This window comes from Aythya ferina (genome assembly GCF_964211825.1).
Source record: "Aythya ferina genome assembly, chromosome: 4".
Lineage (NCBI taxonomy): Eukaryota > Metazoa > Chordata > Aves > Anseriformes > Anatidae > Aythya > Aythya ferina.
The window spans coordinates 8,513,044-8,531,671 of NC_140300.1; the positions used below are offsets into that span (position 1 = coordinate 8,513,044).

An 18,628-nucleotide genomic window follows, 5' to 3' on the forward strand; every position below is an offset into this window, starting at 1 on the left:
TCAGTACAGGAAATTGCCAGCCACCAACATAATTAGAAACAGTTCATATGATCAAATTAATCATTCAAAAAAGAGCAATTACTGTTAACAGAATAATGGCATGCCTTAAAGAAGAATGAAATTAACCTTTAGGACTGACAGAGTTACCCTCACCATTCTGCATAGAGGCTGCAAAGATTAATATATGTGCGAAATAAAACATTGCATTAGAGTCTGCTGAAAACAGAAGTAGCATTATCTATCTGGCCTATTCAACCCTTAACAAACTTTATTCTTTGGCACTGGCATACAGTGGAAATATCAATAGTCACTTCTCTGCCAAAACGAAAGAAAGCCTTCGAGACTTACATTGCTGTAGAACTTAGCACTTTGCGCTTATCGCTGAACAATAATTATGTGAAGATTAAACATAAATCATAATTTGAAATGCAACAGAATTAACAGTAAAATCTACGTTGTAGATCCTCAGAAGCTGAGAGTTGAGCTTCTGTCTTAACAAGCTAAAATCTAGAGACTAATATCAAATATATTCCAAAAAATTGTAATTTTGCTCTAATGCTAAATAATAGTTATGATTATGAACACATTTTGGTATTTATACTTCTAAGTGAGATTATGTTTATAAACATAACATACTATGCAGTCAATAGAGGGAGGAGTTACTGTGTTTTGAATCCTCAAGCTTTGTGTTCCCACAAACATTAGATTTATTTTACTCTGAATGTCAGCAACATTTAAAGTAAGTCATACTGATGCTGAAGATACAGGCATAATTTCTATAGACAACTTTATCAGTGCACTGAAGTCCCTTTTACTAGGCTGGAGCATGTTAGCTACTTAGAATTAGTATACAGCTGTTTTTTATCATCCCAACACTGGAAAACAGCAGGGATATGATCCTCAGTTTTCCTTTCTCCTGCCCTCTGCCTTCCCCTGAAGATGTAACCCACTCCCTCATGTCTTCAGCATTCCTTTTGCTCGCTCAGTGACACTTCCCTTCCTTCTGCTTAGCATAAATGATGCAAACAGAAAGAGACTATTTGTGAGAAGTGACATCTGATCCCATTATTTTCCTAACTGAAAACGTACCTGCTAAACAGATTGGTGCACAACTCATAGTAAGAAGATTCACGTTTAACTGTATATTTTCACTGACATTAAAATTTCTTACTCTGAACTGTATTTGAGCTATACAGTATAGTTGCACACTTTGGATGTCTCTCATTTGGACAATTACATTAGAAATTCTCTAAGCAGATCACTTTCTTCTTGAAAAATCAACTTTCAATTAAAAATACTATTACTCCATTTTATCTGAGATTTTACAAAACATACAAAAAGTCTGAAAAGCCTGTTCTTTCTCATTTTTGACTTTATTTTAAAGAATTCTAATACACAATGCTGAAATTTTAAATTACCATTTTTATGAACTTTCATTCAGATTAATTGGCCAGTGCATTTGTAGGCTCCCAAGCATTCATTTAGTACTACAATCCCAGAATTACTATGCTACAGCTAAAGTATTTTGTAATGCTGTTTTAAGTTTTATACTTAAGTTTATATTAAGTTTTAATATAAAATATGAAGCTTCATGAAGTTTATAAAGTTGTTAATACAAGTTTATATTAAGTTTTTAATACTTAAATCTACGACAGCAGCTTGCTTTCTTTGTATTAAGCAGAATGGAGCATGTTGCCTGCCCAAAAACAAATGTATAGGTGCTGATAAAGATTTTTCTTAGCAGTCTTGATGGCACGTGGACTGACACAATGAAGGATCAGTGGCTCTGTCTATCTACACCTAACACAGCTGAGGATAGGTTCAGACAGGGCTCAGGTTGGAAATAATCATTACTCACTGTTAATCCTAAAAAAAAAAAAACATGGACTGCTGGCTGAAGCCAGTGCTCAGGTGATGGGCTGCCAGCGTGGAAGAGCAGCCATGGTGATGAGGGACAAGACTGGGAAGATCTCTCCGCATCAGTGCTACAACAAAACAGAACAGGCAGTATTAACTTTCCCAGTGCATTCACGTTTTGAAGTAGAATTACAATGCCTTCAGTGTTTAGCCTGAAGAGGTGGAAAAAGCCAGTGAAACAAAATATCTACGTTTGTGGGTTCTATATGGCCTAGTACATCCCTTATCTCACCTGCAGGACAGTAAACACTGCGGATAGGCTGTGCAGTTGGGAGGATCTGATTTACTCATCAGCTGCGCTCACTTAACTTCAGTACAACTCTACATCGCTGCCAAGATTATCTGTATCCAGAAGAATATTTACTAACTAGACACTGATGTGAAAACCTGAAACAAAAATAAAAGACTAAAAAAACCAGAAAGCAATCAGGAGAAAAATATAAACATGAAGTTCTTTCCACAAAGATCTACAATTAGATTAAGCATGCTTGCTAACTACCCCTCCATTATGTTTGACCTGTGGCAGGAGAATGGCAAAGCTTTAGCACAGGGACTGCAAATCTCCCTTATTTCTCATAGTGAGAGTTACCTCAAAACGTGCCCCATCCCCTTGTTAACAGGGCTGACCAGGCTCACAGGGGAGAGATTTTTGCACCGTTGCATGGAATAGTGCCACACACATTTGATTAGTTTCTGAGCTCTGCCTAACACAGTGAAACTACGCTGACTACAATGTGGGCCTTACTTAACCTTTCAGATGCTCCGGTCCCTGCGATGGCAACAAAAAGAATCGCCTTCCTTCTGCCTTAGAATTTCTACGTATCATAACATACGCCTAAGGTCAGGGGCACTGCCTACCATTATAGCTGAATAAATAGTGAAAATGTTCTTGGAATTGTGTTTTAATTGCAAATTATCCTTCAGCCTACTAGCTAATTAATAACCTCTAAAACATTTAAATGTTTCTAGATCAATACACAACACTACATTTATTTAAATTCCTTTGAGTTGAACAGATATTGATCTTGATACTATTTGTTAATACAATATGTCCATAAAAGGTGAAATTAAAACAATCAAATTTTAGATACCAAATGAAACATGACTCAATAAATGAATACTATGATCTACTCTAGCTATACATCATTTGGCTTCAATGACCTGTTCTGCTACCTAAGAAACATCAAACTGAAAAAAATACTTTCAAACTCAAAATTACTATCAAAGAGGATAAAACTCCCAAGAGGTTTGCTCTGGAAATTTGAAAACTACCAGAAGCAGATTAGGGGACATTTACTTCGATTATTTCAAGGCTAGCACTCAAAAGTAACGTACTGAGACTCTTGTTAGCACAACCTCCTTCTACACTGCACATGCAGTCATTCACACCTGTTCAATAGAACTTAAAACTTTTTTTGAGCTCAGCTTTGAAAAACATAAAATAACTATCTACTTTCAGAGAGTCAACCTCGTTGGGTAATGCCATGGAAAAAAGAATTTTATTATCTTGATAGGAGCTCAAGAAAACAGTCAATTGTTTTTGAAGTTGGAAAACTGCATACACAGTTTCTCACTAAAAGGGCCTTGCCTTTCAACAAATTTGCAATAATGTCTAAGTATAGTCTGAAACGGTGCCTTTCCAGTTAACATCTTTCACTTTCCAACATAAGCTCCACTGTACATTTGCATGGTGGGTCTATTAGGATGTAATTAGGTGGTTGCAAATCTTAATAGCACAGACAAGGCCAATGATCTATACGAGCTGAAAGGAGTAAGAAAGATTTGTTGTCACCTTGACCATGATAGCAAAATCCTTCCACTTAAATCTTAAACAACTGACAGAGAAGACAAACATGAAAACTGCAATACCTGGAGGATCTTATACATTACTAGTAAGGACAGAATTAAAAAAAAATAATAATAATAATAATAGAGATAGTTAATAAACCTGAGCACAGAATTTGTTGCAGAGAGTAGATAGTGCATTTGAAGTATATCAGTTACTGGTAACTAACCTGGTTTCTTACATAAATAATCTTCTGCAGAAAACAGCAAGAACCCCTGAAAACATAACATGCTTCATACTTTCAGTTTGTTTGTTTGTTTTCTCCTTACATTATTGCTCAACTGTGGAAGAAAAGCACTCCTATATATGCCATTATGTAGCAAAACTGCAGGATCCGCATACTTGTACATCTATTAATTTGTGTTGATACAGCGCCTCTATCTTTAATTAGAAAACATTTTTTCTGTAAACACATAACTGATCTTGAAAAAAATGGAAACTAGAAATTTGTCACAATGTTTATTTCAAATTAACTATTTTACAATAAACAGCTCTACATTTTTCTTTAATGCTGTAAAAACTGACATTCAGAAGCTAAATCTCATGTGCCTAACATCAAGTGTTTTTTTTTTTTTAAACAGAAAGGTGAAAAAAACAAGTCCAGGTACCTTTATCACTAGAGATAGATTTCCTTCAGCCACTTTGAGATTAAAGTTTTAATCAGCCCCTGATTAAGTTTCTCATTACTAAGTAATTAGCACCAAGTGCAAACCATTCGACTGTTAACCGCTGTTTGAGGGAAATTGCACCCCCGTTAAACCCATGGCAAAGACACCCACAGACCATGACCTCTACCAGTAAGGACTGGACAGGGTGGCTCGAGGATTTCCATAGCAGATGGGACAACAGCGAGGATGGACGGTGCTGGGGTGCTGCCCTGCTCCCTTACCTCCTGATCACCTTTTGGGGTGTGCCAGGCCTTACAGCACCCACAGGCGATGTCCTTTAGCCCTGGCCAGCATTCCCCAATCCTTTCTCAGCCCCTTAAGGCTCAGAGCAGTTTGCTGTTACCTGCTTTGCATTACCCGCTGCGACAGCTCATGGGAATATTTGTTCCTATCAGAGCATGACAGCTATTTAACGATTTGGCCTGAAAAATAGCTGTGCTTCCAATTGGCAAATTGCAAGCACATGTACTTATTTTGATGCGAGCGAGAACAAATAAACCAGGCCCTGCTTCCCGAGGAAGACAGCCCCGGTAATTCGCAGCCAGGCGCGTTTCGGTCCTCACAAACCATCCCAGAGCCTCGGGATCGTGTGCAGCGGTGGGGAAAGTCAAAACATTTGGCTTAGATCAGGGCTTTATTTCAGAAGAGCGCACATGTGCTGGGTTAGGAGGGCACGGTTACCAGACGCCCCCGCGTAGAAGGCTGAGAGAGAAGAGAAAAAAAAAAAAAAAGATAAAGAGGTAAAAAAAAATATATAATATAATAAAATATGAGGAAAAAGGTGATAAAAGACGCGCTGTCGCCCACCTGGGGACCCCCCCCCCCCCACATACACGCACACCCTCGAGGGCCCCACACAGCTCCCGCCTTCAGCCTCCCCGCCCGCCCTCCCCTGGGTCCGCCACCGCCGCCGGCCCTGTCAGAGCGGGCGGGCGGGCGGCCCTCGCGCCGCTCCCGCAGCCCCGCGCGCTGCTGCTGCTGCTGCCGGCACTGCTGCCGCTTCTACCGCTGGCACTGCTGGCGCTGCTCCCGGCCGCGCGTGCGGGCGGCTCCGTGCGGGGGGATTTGAAACAGCCGCTCCGGGGGCAGCGCAGCGGCGGCGCCCAATCAGCGGCCGGGATTTTTCGCGCTGGTTCTGGCCGGAGGAGGGGGCGGGGCCGCCGCGCAGGAGCCGCCGCCGCCGTTGCCGTGTCCGCGTCCCTTCGGCTCCCGCCGCCGCCGCCGTCTCCTCCTCCTTCACCTCCTCCTCCTCCTCCTCCTCACAGCTCCCCCGGCGCCCAGCTCCCGCCGCCGCCTCACGCCCGGCTCCCCGGGGGGAGAACGATGCGCTAGGGCACAGGTCAGTGAGCCGCCGCCGGGCTGCTTTGCTTTCCCCCTTTCCCCTCAGAGGGAGGCACCGGGGCACGTTCCCGCAAGGCCCCGCGGGCGGGAGGCGGGAGCGGGGTGGCGGCTGTGGCGGTGGCTCTGCTGGTGGCTCTGCTGGTGGTGGCTCCGTCGCCCTCCGGGATGTCGCCGCCTCGCCTGGCCGCGGGCTGGGGCTGAGGGCGCTGCCCCGGCACCCCCTGAGGGAGGCGGTGGTGTGGTGGTGGTGGTGGTGTGGGGCCGGGGTCTCTCCTCACAGGAGGTGCTCCCCCCCCCTTTGCCTTACCCGCCCCTAGCCGGGCACCTCCTGTTTCCCCTTTTGATTTTCCTGAGAGGAGGGGTTTTTGTCTTATTTTTTTTTAATTTATTTATTTTTATGGGTTTGTGTTATGGGCCCCCCCCCCCCCCCCCCCACCACCCCAAGCCTGCGCTCCCCCATCAGCCACCACCGCTACCTCCCCCTCGCTACCTGCCCCTTCACCCCCAACCCCCCCTAAACCCCTCCAACCACCCCAAATCCCATCCCCACCCCCCCCAATACCTCCCCACCCCCCCAACCCCCCCCTTTTCCCCTTTAACCCCTCCCTCATCCCCCCCCAAACCCCGTCCCCCCCCCCCAGCCTGCCGCAGGAGCCGTGCCTCGGGGGGGGCGATGCCGAGCCGGAGTCCCGGCTGTTGCAGCTTCATCCTTTTCCCCCCCTCCTCTCCTCTCCTCGCCTTCCTCCTCCTCCTCCTCCTCCTCCTGAGCTCTGCGGGAGGCCGGGGGCAGCATAAAGGGGTGAGGGAGCGCTGCACCCCCCCCCTCAGGAGCTGGAGGTGGGGGGGCGTTAATCAGTGCAAAGCAGAAAGAGAAACGCAAAAGCAAGGGGGGGGGGGAAGCCGATGAAGGGGAGGAAAAAAAAAAAAAAAAAACACCCCTAAAAACCCTCCCCTGGGATTTAAATCTTCCCCCCGTCAGGGTGGAGAGCAGCCAGGGTCACCCCCCCACCCCATGGCATGAGGGTTTGGGGAGGTGGGGGCTGCTCCTGCCCCTTCGCTGCGGGTGGGAGTGGGATCGCACGGCAGCAGGAGTGAATGTAACTCTGGAAATGTATGGAGGGGGAAGCCATGTTTGATTTATTCCTCCACTAAACACTGGTGTGATGATCCTTCCACTTACACCCTCCTGCGCTCCATCCTGGACCGGTACCGGAGGAGAGGCTCGCTAGGAAAACGGGAAGAAAACCTTCCTGCGAAGGCTGTGGGGCTGCCTGGCTCGATCTGCATTAAGGAGGAGAGGATAGGGCTCTTGCAACTTGAATTGATATTTGTGTGGTAAAAGAGCCTGGGGAACTTGTATTCCCAAGGCCATAGTTACAGCTCATCCGCTGTGGCTTTACCGCTCTGGGGGTGGAGGAGGGAATTTGCCACACTTCTTGAACGTATTTATACTTGCTTTTTTGTTTTTATTTTTTTTAAATATGTCGGCTGAACGGAGGGGTAAATACTAGTAGAAGTGCAGAGACAGTAAACACTGTATTTAAACAGATTTCAGAGAAAATGGGCCTGTAGCTAACAGCCATTAAACAGGCAGGAGGCTGGTATCAGTCACTGCCCATGTATTTTGTGTGTGTGAACAGTTTCCTTATTGGCATTTGCATTAAAATTGGTTTATAATGATTCTTAAATTTAGGAGCTAATGCTGCCTGTGCTGAGTAAGCTAAACGAGGTCTGTGTCTTAAAAAAAAAAAAAAAAAAAAAAAAAAAAGGAAGATATGCTTGGCTTTCAAACATTTTCAGACATCTAAGGAAGGTAACTGTAAACACTGTAGGGTGGCAGTGAAGTTTGTAATAGATTTTGCAAAGAGTCCTTGCTGGTGGTTTATGTGGACAGATGCTTACTAAAATTCCTTAAACATGGAATGTGTGGCCAGGGCTGAAAGAATAAATTGGTTCTTCACCAACATTTTTGTATGTAAGTAGAATCTCTGTGAATTTATTGTTGAAGCTGTTATTTGCTTGTTTTGCTGTGGGATTTTTTCTCAGGAAATGCAGCATATCAACCTTAATAAACTCCTCAATTTCACAGTGTGGTATTATTTGACTGTTGGATGTAATCATTGAATAAAACCACTGTTTTTCAGGACTACTCAGGGCTCAGTACTAACAGTATATGCAATTTTTTTTCGGTTGTTTCAGTAAGCATCTACGTCCCATTTCCTAAAACATGCCAGGATTTTCATCTAGTTGGTAGCCATCAGAAAATGTGACATTTTTCCACAGTATTTAAATGTAAAAGCTCTGGATGTTCCTGGGGACTGCATGGCTAGTTGTTATGAAGATTGTAGGAATTCCACCTTCATACATGCTCAGAAAAAAATCAGATTTGGAAAGTACAGTGAAACCTATAAATTTATCAAATGTTATTAGAAAATCTCAGAAGAAAACTAGGCCGTGATATTTTAAGGGTGTGGAATTAAAGTGGTTAATGCATTTGAAATTAAATGTAAAATATATTTCCTTTTAGTTCAGTATGAGTCCAGCAAATCAGCAGTAAGACTGAAAAAATATTTGTGTTGTAATATCTGTGGGGCTGTATTCTTTTTTCTGATGCCTGTGGTTGTTTTGCAGATGAGAATATTGCATGTAAATTACAGCTGCATGCAAAAGACTGGTTATTACACCCCCAAAAAACTTTTTTTTTTTTTTTTTAAAGACTGGAAGCAAAAACAATGTGTGGGGGGTTGCTTTCTAGTATTTAGCAGTGAAATTGATGTGTGTGGATGTTTGTGTGTGTGTGTATTTGTGTCTATGTATCTGAGCTCGCGTCCAAAACATTGCGCTAGCAGAGCAGCCCAGGAATGGAAAGAAGGGATTGTTTTTCAGCGTCCTATTGTTTGTGGCCCATTCACCTCTCACTTTTGCACTGAGCCTGCTTTTTGTTCCACCGGTGTCAGTGCGCTTCCAAAGCGAGGCCTGATTTCTCCGGGCTGATAAATGCGTGTCTTTCCTGGTGGTCGATCAAAGCCTATTGACTACCCTGGAACTCCATGCATACATAAAGGTTCACCTGCTCGGGGCAGATTACTGGATCAAGGACGTAGTTTATGATGAGAAGATACAGGCAGGGTTCGTGCTGCGTTTCGGTCACCTCTGGTCACTCCCCCTTACGTAACTACAAAGACATCTTGTAGGTTTTAAGCAGAGAAGATGGTTGAATGCATGAAAATTGCACGTATTTTTTTCCCGTAGAATGAGGTGAAGCACCTAGCCTTTTCAGGGGGAAAAGAAATTCGCCTCTCCTCGAGAGCACCGGGCTGCACAATGGGAGGCACCCACGGAGCGATGCCGCTGGAAGCAGCAGATCCCCTAACAGTCAGTAAACAAACATCAGCAAAGAAGCGCTCGATGCAACTAATAATAACGCCGTAGATGATGACTGCGTGTTTTAATACTGTGTTCGTGGCTGTATTGTTTGAGGTCTTTCTGAGGTTTTTGGCAAAGACAAATGAAACGGCCTTAGGGTTGGGTAAATACGCTCTGGTATCGCTCTTGCATCCAGGCTTTGGGTGAAGAAGACTGGCAACACTGAAGCGGATCTAAGCGGATAAGTAAGTCCGCCTTTCCAAGAAGCCTTGCTTTCCAGTTAGGGTATAGCTTTGAAAACAGCCTTCCCTGAGGATGTACTGGCCTCTTGGTGGTGTAAATGAGGAGGTGGAGATGGAATGCGCCAACCAGGATAAGTGGGCATGTGGGAAAGTGGGGAGAGAGAAAAAATCCCATCAGGGCTTGGCGCTGGAGTCTAAATTTCCTTTAGTGCATAACTGTGGAAGATTCGGGAGAAAGGAAGTGATGAGGAAAGCCTCGCTGACGTGCCAGCAGTCACCCTGCAGCCTGTAAATTGGGGTGGCCAGTCGAATGGGTCGGTTAGCCATTTTATAAAGTTAGTGGTTACTTGAAAAGCTTTGGTTCTGAGAATGCTTTTTGAAGGAAGAGAGAGGAAATACCCAAATTCAACCTTCACTGCAACTTCAAATTGGCTTCCCTATGACCTGCAGTTGTTGGAGGTAATAAGACAGCTGTATAAATGTACTAAAGGTTTTTTCTTTTGGTTTACACTGACAGAAATTACAGAAGTGATATATCAAGTACCGTTTGTAATCTTTTTATCAAATTGATGGTGTCCAGTGTAGTTACTTCACGTTTTCTAGCATCAGCAGGAAGGAAAGTATTTAGAACGTGTTACAAGGGAAACTTAGGTCATACGTACTCTGTTCTGCTGCCCTTCTGGTGAACAGCAAACTATGAAAATACCCAAGATTCCTGGGAACAGATCATATATACTAATACCTCGTGTCTGGTGATGATAGGTTAATGCACAGTCCATCATGCATTACTTCGCTCCCAAGCAACTCTAAACTTTAGCACCAGCTAATCTATTGAGTCTCTGGTGCATTTGAAAGGCTGCTTCTGTCTGGAGCATGAAATAGGCCATCGCGCAAACTAGTGCTCTTAAAATGCGTTTTGTGTGCAGCAGAGAAATACCTGGTAATCATGGTCAGACCAAAAGTGAGGCTTGTGCTATACTTTTTGCTACCGTTCACCAATAATACCATTGCATGGAAATTGTTCTGATAGCAGAGCGGAGTGATGAGCCAGCCACGTGTGGAAAGGAGATGTTTGAAAACCTTCATTTGAGGGTTTCATAGCAATGAAATTGAATTGACTAGGTATGGAAAAATGAAGCGCCGCGTACTTCAGAGTATTCTTATCTTAGACAAAATTACTTTGTCCTGGGGCACCGTCGATGCAGGTTCTGGCATTTGACATAATTTGGAACTAATGAAACATCTAAGTGACTTAAAGCATGTGTTAAATTAAAAAGGGTTACTCAACAGGTGATGGCTCAGTTTCTAGTTTTGTCCCCATCCTTTTAACTTGTCCTATTTTTAACTTAGTGCAAGATAGCAATTTGATCTTGTTTTGAACTTTGGTATTCAGCTCCCCAGTACAAATTGGAGCTATTTTATATTCATCCATATTTGGAGGAAGGATACATATGTGGCAAAGGACTGAAAAAATATAGCATGATGTGCTACTTTCCTCCTAGCCGTAGCCTCCTGCCGCATAATTAAATATAAAACTAACAAAGGGGGGGGGAAAACCCAACCCTTCTGCAAGCTGAAAGGTACTTCAGGATTTTTTAGAGCCTATTCATGTCCTTTATAAGGAGTCCTTAAATTGGAATAGACTTTCATAGAAGCTTTAACGTTTTTCTTGTGCTGTCTGTGAAAGATACTGTCAGGTTTCTCTGTGACTCTTTAGAGAAGCACGGGGTGGTCTTGTTCTGTTGGCTGACGGAGACGGGCATTTAACTGTCCTTCTGAAACCTTTTCTGGTCTGTACCTCCTACTAAAGTACTGACATATCTGTGCTAAAACACACAGAACGATTTAGAAGCTTGTGTTTTAAACTAATAATCATCTTTAAACATATTTGGCCTTGAAGACTAACCTCAGAATTCCATGTTTTCTTAGCCACGATCAAAGACAAAGCAGAGCGTGAATGTTGTCCTGTTCTCTGCGTTGTGCCCTGCTGAATAATAGATGCACCGAGGAGCAGAAGGTGAATATTTTGTGACAAAAATATTTTTGAGAAAGAAGGCTGAGGTTAGGTAAGATTTTATTAGAAATGTGATCTGAACTTCATTTGAAACATTTCGAAAAATGACTGATAAAAGAATAAAAGCCGCCCTAGGAAGAAGCTGCAGTAGAACAGCCTCCTGTCATAGTGGTCGGGACCCATTTCATTTATTTATTCATTGTAATATACTGAAGTGTAAATGTGCCCGCTGTGGCATGGGTTAGCCTGTGGAGCTGAGGTTCACGAGATCGTGTGTCAGATAAATCAATTGTGGAACTTGCCAGCCTTGGTGGGATGCCATCGGAGCACAGAACCTGGCTGCACTGGCACTCAAACATCTAAACAGGGGAGTTATCTGTGTAGTGAAGAATGCCCAGATTCTAGTCTGATAATAAAGCCAGAGGGATTTAAGCCAAAGAATGAACCTTGGAGAGCAGTGTAGGATGGAAGAGGTGAATATGGATCCTTTTGCTAGCTGGAGCAGTTGCCAGGAACGTTCAATCAGATACTTCAGAATGAAATTAAAGTTGTGATTTTTCTATGGATGCAAACTGCAGGCTATCAGAAGCTGCTGTGTAGTAGCACTCCTGAATAAACTGGAAACAAATGTTGTGAGCCAATCTGGGACACGACTGAAATTCAGCAGCAGTACAGAAACAAGGTATATAATTAATGAAATAAAAAGTAATAGGCTTTAAATGTAATGCAGAAAGGGCATGTGCAGGATCTATTCAGCAGTGGAATGCTTGGCTCCAAAGTGGTAGTGATAGTTGAGCCCTCAGAACTTCTGCAAGTAATCATAGCAACTACAATTGCTTAACAAGGCTTATTTCGACAGTCAAAACTCTAGATTTTCTGATAAGAAGCAGTTACCTCAGAATTTCTCTAAAGAGCTGTGTTTGATAAGGCAGTGAACTAATCCGCAGAGCTAATACTATGCGAGGTGAAAGGACAGCAAAAGTGGCAAAAAAATGCCCATTGTAAGGCTCTCAAAGCAGGGTTGGGAAAGTGGGCAAGAAGGTCAAGAATTGGCTTGTTGGACGGGAAAGTGTTTTATCTTTCTGTCCCCAGGTGAAATGGGTAAGCCACAAGACAGCTGCAGAAACATAAAACTTCCTTGTAGTCTCTTTACCTGTAACAGTCATACTATGCTCTGGAGACATTCTTTGTGTAGACTGAGTGAAAAAAGTAGAAAGGGAATTAAGAGCCAAGAGAATGTAGTAATGCATTTTGGGAAAAGTCTGTGAAAGCCCTGGCACAGGGAGATACTTTGTACTTCAAACAGTGTCCTAACCAGAAAGGCCACTTATTAGCAGGTATTTGGATTTGTTGGGTAAGTGTCTAATGGTAGAGACTCTCGTGAACTTAGTCCTTGTTTGAGTGCTCCTGCTATATGTCTGTAATTTACGTGTGCTAGCTTTGCTTTGAAATAATGCATTGATAGATTAAAGAACATAATTCGACGTACATGGTTACAGTTGATGTGCAAAATGCACCAGAATTAGTACAGTATGGCCAGGATTGCATTGTGGACACAATTATGTTGATCAGATATGAATATAAGCAGGTTCTGGTGATAGGTGCAAGTCTACCAGTAAAAGGCTGTAGCGCATTTGAGTTAGTATTACCTCTCTTTGAACATTACCTCCCAGGTATGTATAAATATATATATTTTTATAAGCGTTACCCGACCACATTATAGATGCACTATCAGTTTGGTGTATTGCTGCTTGTACAACCAGAAGACATGGGCAAATACTGCGCTGTGCTGAAGGTTTTGATGCTATATTCATGTAGCTGGGCCTTCATACTGGTGGCAAGGCCTCATATATCACCAGCATCACAACGCAGCTTTTTACGATTGCAATGCAGAGAGTATGCTTCTGGCATCTAAAGCCACCTACCTGGGTAATGCAGCGATAGATACAAAGTGTTCTAAGAGGTCTAGGCAAAATGGTTGTATCTTTATTAAAATTAGCTGTTATCTGATCTGGGCAATGTTGTTTGTTTCTGTAGAGGTGTAGCAGATAGCATTTTCTTAATCCTACAATTTGATTCATTGCTTACATTGATAACTTATTTTGTGATGTCATCCCAGATTTGATCATCAGAATATGCATGATCAGAAATGTTCATGACACAGCGAAGCTTCAGGCAGTTCCTACACTGTCATCACTACAAATGAGAGGAAGGGCAGGATCATTGACCACAGTGAAGAGGAAACAGATTATAGTGCATTAACCTGCAGCAGTGAGTATTATGTAGAACCAGAGGATCCAGGTCCTGAAGATATGGTGCAAGGAGCAGAGGCAGGCTGCTGAAAAGAAAAAGCTGTAGGATTAAAGAAGGCGTGGGAAACGAAGGTAGGCTTGGAGCAGGTGAAAAAAAAAAAAAAAAAAAAAAACAACACACAAAAACAGCATGAACGAGGAAGGAGCTCTGCAACTAAGTGCTGAGTTATTTGAGATTGCATTTGGTTCGTCCTTAGAGAGAGAGAGAGATCATTTCATTGGTGAGTAAGCACCTAGGCTGTATTGTATTGTCAATTGTTCTGCCGGAGAGCAGCCTTTCCCCTTAAGCTGAACCATTTGGAAACCCCCAAGGAGGCAGAAAAGTCTCAAGTATGCATTTGAAAATAGGGCTTTTTGGATCCATTTGCTAAGCAACTATAAGGGCCACCTACTTTATTAAATTCTGGTGGTAAATCCAGTAGTTTCTGCCATTTTAGGCACTGATGTTCCTTTCCGCTTATCAGCAGAAAAGAAGGAACTCTTTTCTATTTGATTTGTGGCCCTAGAAATGAGGAAGAGATCTGTAATCTCCCTTCAGTCAAAAATACATCATTCTACAGGAATTTGCTCAAATCTGTCTACCTTACTTAACCACCCACCTTCAGTACCAGGAGTGAAACTGACAAAATTCAATTTCTTCTGCAGTGGCAAAAAAATCTTGATTTTGAAGACAACAAATTAATGAGGAGAGGTCCTGTAGTAGAATCTTCTAGCCTTATCCTCAGCAGCAGAGGTTGGTTACAAGGTTTTCCTGGAGAGGAACAAAAAGTTCATCAGTTTTGTAAACTTGCTTTTTGCAATAGCAAGTAACATTTAGAATGAAGAAATTCTTCACTTGCCATTGTACAATTCTTAACTGTACAAGCTTGCATTCTGTACAAGCTTGTATTGCCTATTGCCTTCTCCTGAAGGCAATAAATGCTTGTTTCAGTTGATGAAAACATTATGTCAAATAAGTTCTGACATGTTATCCATTAAGAAAAAAGCAAAATTAGAGAAGATTGATAATTTAAAAACATTTGGTGGCAAACAAGTGCAAGTGCAACTGTACTCATGCTGGTTATTGTAACCTTTTCACACAGTTTCAAAACATGCTTTGTCTTTTTCTGCAAAGGCACGCTAAGAGTCTATATAAACATCATGTGCTGTAAGGATAAAGAAATTTTGTTGTACTCATTCAAAAATACTTAGTAGGTCAGCGTTGTCAACTGACAGGTTAACTGGAATCATTGTCTATCTGCAGTGAGACTAGATAAATCTTTACTTCAGGCGCTTTTAAACTTAACTATAGTCTAGAAGAGCCTTTTTTTAAATTTTGATTTTTCTTTTCTAGGTCTTCTAAACAGAAAATACTAGTGGTAAATTGTTAGAAACATTTGGTATAATGATTTTGGGTTATCTATTAGCTGCTACAGTAACGTTTCACTTTGTGAGAAAAGCAGAATTTGCTGCATAGAGCTGGTTTACAACAGCTGTTGGCAGACCCACAATGTGATTTTCAGTTAGCCATTTTTTCTGAACGTAAATCAGAATTACTGTTTAGTAATCCTCTAGTAATTTTTCATTATTTTAATATAGTGTAGAATAATCACTGCACGACAGAGAACATGTTGTATGTCTTTACTCCTATTTGATATTCTGTTTTTTTAATACAAGGTAGTAGGAATAATCATATGCCAGATTTTCAAATGTATTAGTGGAATGTATTGTAACTTTGATAAATCTCTAAGTATTTTGTCTACTTCTGATCTGAAAATAGGAATAGCCTTTGGCCTTAAGATTGGTGAGAGAATGGAGAGGGCTTACTACAAAGTTACCTTTACAGAGAAAAAAAACACAACACAGTAGCCATCTATTAGCTTTTTCAGCAGCAGCTGAAAGCCTGATTTGTAGGTAATAAAAATAGCTTTTGTGGATGTTCTTTTACTGTGAATTTGTTTCTAGGTATGTTGTCCCCCCCTTAAGTAATTCACCTGAGAAATGGCTTTAAGAAAAGTCAGAGACAAAACAGAAGTGGTATTTCATAGTGGCGCTTGTTGTTGATTGTTTACTCTGTTTGCTCCCTTTGGCAGAATTGGAAGGAATGGACTACTCCATTATTTCTGACACACAAGAAAAGCATCTCTGAAATTGAAGCAGATGTGGAAGAAGTGAATAATAAATATCACACAAATGATAGTGGCCTGGACAGTGAAGGAGGAATGTGACATGCAGACTGACTGCATTTGGCACATGACTCCTGTCATATGACGGACCTTCAAGTAATTAATAAAACCATTTTAAATGTCTGCAAAATAATTTGCCTTGTGTAAAATCTGGTTTTGAGAATCAAAATACATACAAAGCCACTGCCAGGACGTATCCTTGTCCTATTAAAATATCTAGAGACCTTTCTCTGATAAGTCAAATCTCCTTTTGCTTACTGAAAGCTATTTGTTCGCAGGCCAAAATATCATGTTTATTCAGCAGACTTCTGGTCTGTCGTGTTTTTTCCTCTTTGTTAGTCAAAATTGCACTTGTTGGGTCGCCAGACAATATGGGGCGATACTAGCTTAAGCTCATTAGCTGCTATTAGTGTGTGGTGCTTTTGTCCCCTGCCTTTCCCTCCCCTCCCCCATGCTTCCTTTTCTGTAGATACGGTGTCATCTAGAAAAAGATAAGGGATTGCTTTTGCTTCTATGCAATACGGCTGTCCAGCAAGAATGAAGTTAATTTAACTATAAAATCTAATCGTATACTGAGCTGCTTTTGGACCTTACTCTTAGAATTCTGATCAACCAGATCTTTTCTGTGATCTGCCTCGCCTGATCCTTTAATGTCCTGTATTCTAGCTCTCCTTACATTAATTCTGAGCTCATGGTACTCCCTGTATCTGCTGCTGATCATTTTCTTTCATCCCCTTTTCTTCTTTTCTTCTCTATTGGCCTTTTATCACAAAATGTCCAGTCCTTCTGCTTGCTTATGATATTTTACTACCGTCAATTTAGGACAGCAAAAACTGTGCAAAATTTAACTAGCTTCAAATTTGCCCTTCTTTCCTGAAGCCTTTTGTTATTCCTGTGAATGTAGATTTTCTAATGTCTTCATTTTAACAGAATCCCACTGCAGCTTATTTTTTAAGAGAAGAACAGAGATGTGACAAAGGGAATTGACAACTTCCATCTCTTCCATTGGGTTGACCTAGAAATGGTGACTGACATGCAAGTTGCTCTCTGTGTATCAGCTCCTTAATGGGGCTACTTGACTGTATTTGCTTCCTCTTTTTCCACTAGTCTACCTCTTACACTATGTCTCTTTTCATTTGTCTTGATTAATTCTTTGCATAAACATGGTCTATTTTCCATATTCTAAAACCTGTATGCTACCAGTTCCGATGTTCTTTCTGATTCAAATTACCATCTTTGTCTTCATCTCCTCATTTACTATTGACCTGGCTGCATTGCCTTCCCTTTACAAATCGTGCAGCAATTAGAAGAGCCTTTTTCAGTCTCAGTTTTTTCTAGTAGGGCGTATTAATATATAAACCAAACTTCACGCACAGGCATATTATCTGTATTTGCTATATTCAAGGCAACCACTAAAAATGCAGGGTCTTTTGCCCATGGTCTTGTAGGTCTTCCTATTTTTATTAATATGAATTTACCATCCTTGGGTTTATTCGCTATAGAGAGAGGAACTTGATTACTTTAAGTCACATCTTTTCACTTGATTATTTACTGGTCATTGTCCAGACAAGGCCTTGACAAGCTTGGTCTGAGTCGTCCCTGATTTAAGCAGGGGGTTCAACAGACGATCGAAGGAAGATGATCCAACCTAAGCTATTCTGTGACTGTCACTTGTGCAGTACATGCAGTATTTTGATGTTGAGTATGCTACTAACACAGTCTAATTTGATTAGCTATTGCTTTTTGAGTTGTCCTGGTCTGCCTCAACCTTGATGTCTTTCTAGCTTAAAGAAATAAGCAGTGAGAATAAAAGTTGTTATTAATCATGTGGAAAAAAAATAGTAGTAGAATTACAGGTGGAAAACAAACAGAACAGTTACAAAATGCAGATGTCCTGATCCAGAAATCCAGACCCTCGTAAGCAGCTAATGGAGCCAGGTTATTTTTATTATTTATTTATTTATTTACTTACTTACTTACTTACTTTAACCTCGTAGTTCATCAACTGGAGGTAGTTGCACAGGACATTTTTGGTGCTGGTCCTGGTGCAAGAAGCTGTGGAAGTGGGGAGCTGCAGTGTTTAGTGCTCTGGCCAGTTCAGGTAGCCACTGGAGGGCGTACGCAGCCACAGAAAAGCGAGCACTGAGTTTGCAGCGGCTCATTTGTAGGCTTTTTTTTTTTTTTTTTAGATAGGGGGAATTTGGATGCGTAGATCGAATCTCTGCTTTGCTTTCTGGTTTACTCTATTAAGGATCTGTGATTTTGCAACAATTTGGTGTTTTAGTTTTGTTTTTATTTTATTTTAATTGTAAAATACTTTAATGTTGTCTCAGTAACCATAAGCCTCGCATGTTCTTTAATGGGTTTGTCTTTCTGTTGAAATTTATAGAATTTGCCATCAGTGGTTACTTAAAATAAATGTGATTTCAGTTAAATCTGCTGAATCACAGTTTAAAACGTTGTATTACTAAGTGAATTGAAGTCTTTAAAAATTGCCCGTGTTTTATGAGAAGATCTTGTGGAATTATGTGCGTTCTCTTTTGGTTTACTGAGTTCTTTGTTCTGCTCTGGTGTGGCTTTGAGTTTCCATTTACCTCTGATTCTTCTTTGAAAGGGTTAATGCAGTTGACCAATTCCACTTGTATTATCAGAGATTTCATTGATAATTTGGACTTCATCTGGCTAAAAAGAGACTGGAACCTTTTCTGTCACAGACTCCCTTGGTAGGCTCTTCCTACTTTGTTAATGCCAGCTTTT

The 18,628-nt window shown here is 41.6% G+C and overlaps 1 protein-coding gene across 4 annotated transcripts in view; it reads left to right on the forward strand.

Moving 5' to 3' along the window:
• Positions 1–18,628, forward strand: part of NSD2 (nuclear receptor binding SET domain protein 2) — a 106,371-nt gene that overhangs the window by 19,665 nt on the left and 68,078 nt on the right. The window contains exons 1-3 of one of the 4 annotated variants that reach the window (XM_084517770.1): positions 5,589–5,770; positions 11,310–11,397; positions 13,514–13,778. The exons of 1 other annotated variant lie outside the window; for it this stretch is intronic. The gene's annotated coding sequence lies outside the window, so the exon portion shown is untranslated. Of the gene's footprint in view, positions 1–5,567; positions 5,771–11,309; positions 11,398–13,513; positions 13,779–18,628 lie in introns of those variants that run through there. 2 more of the 4 variants (XM_084517769.1, XM_084517771.1) reach the window with 2 other exon arrangements.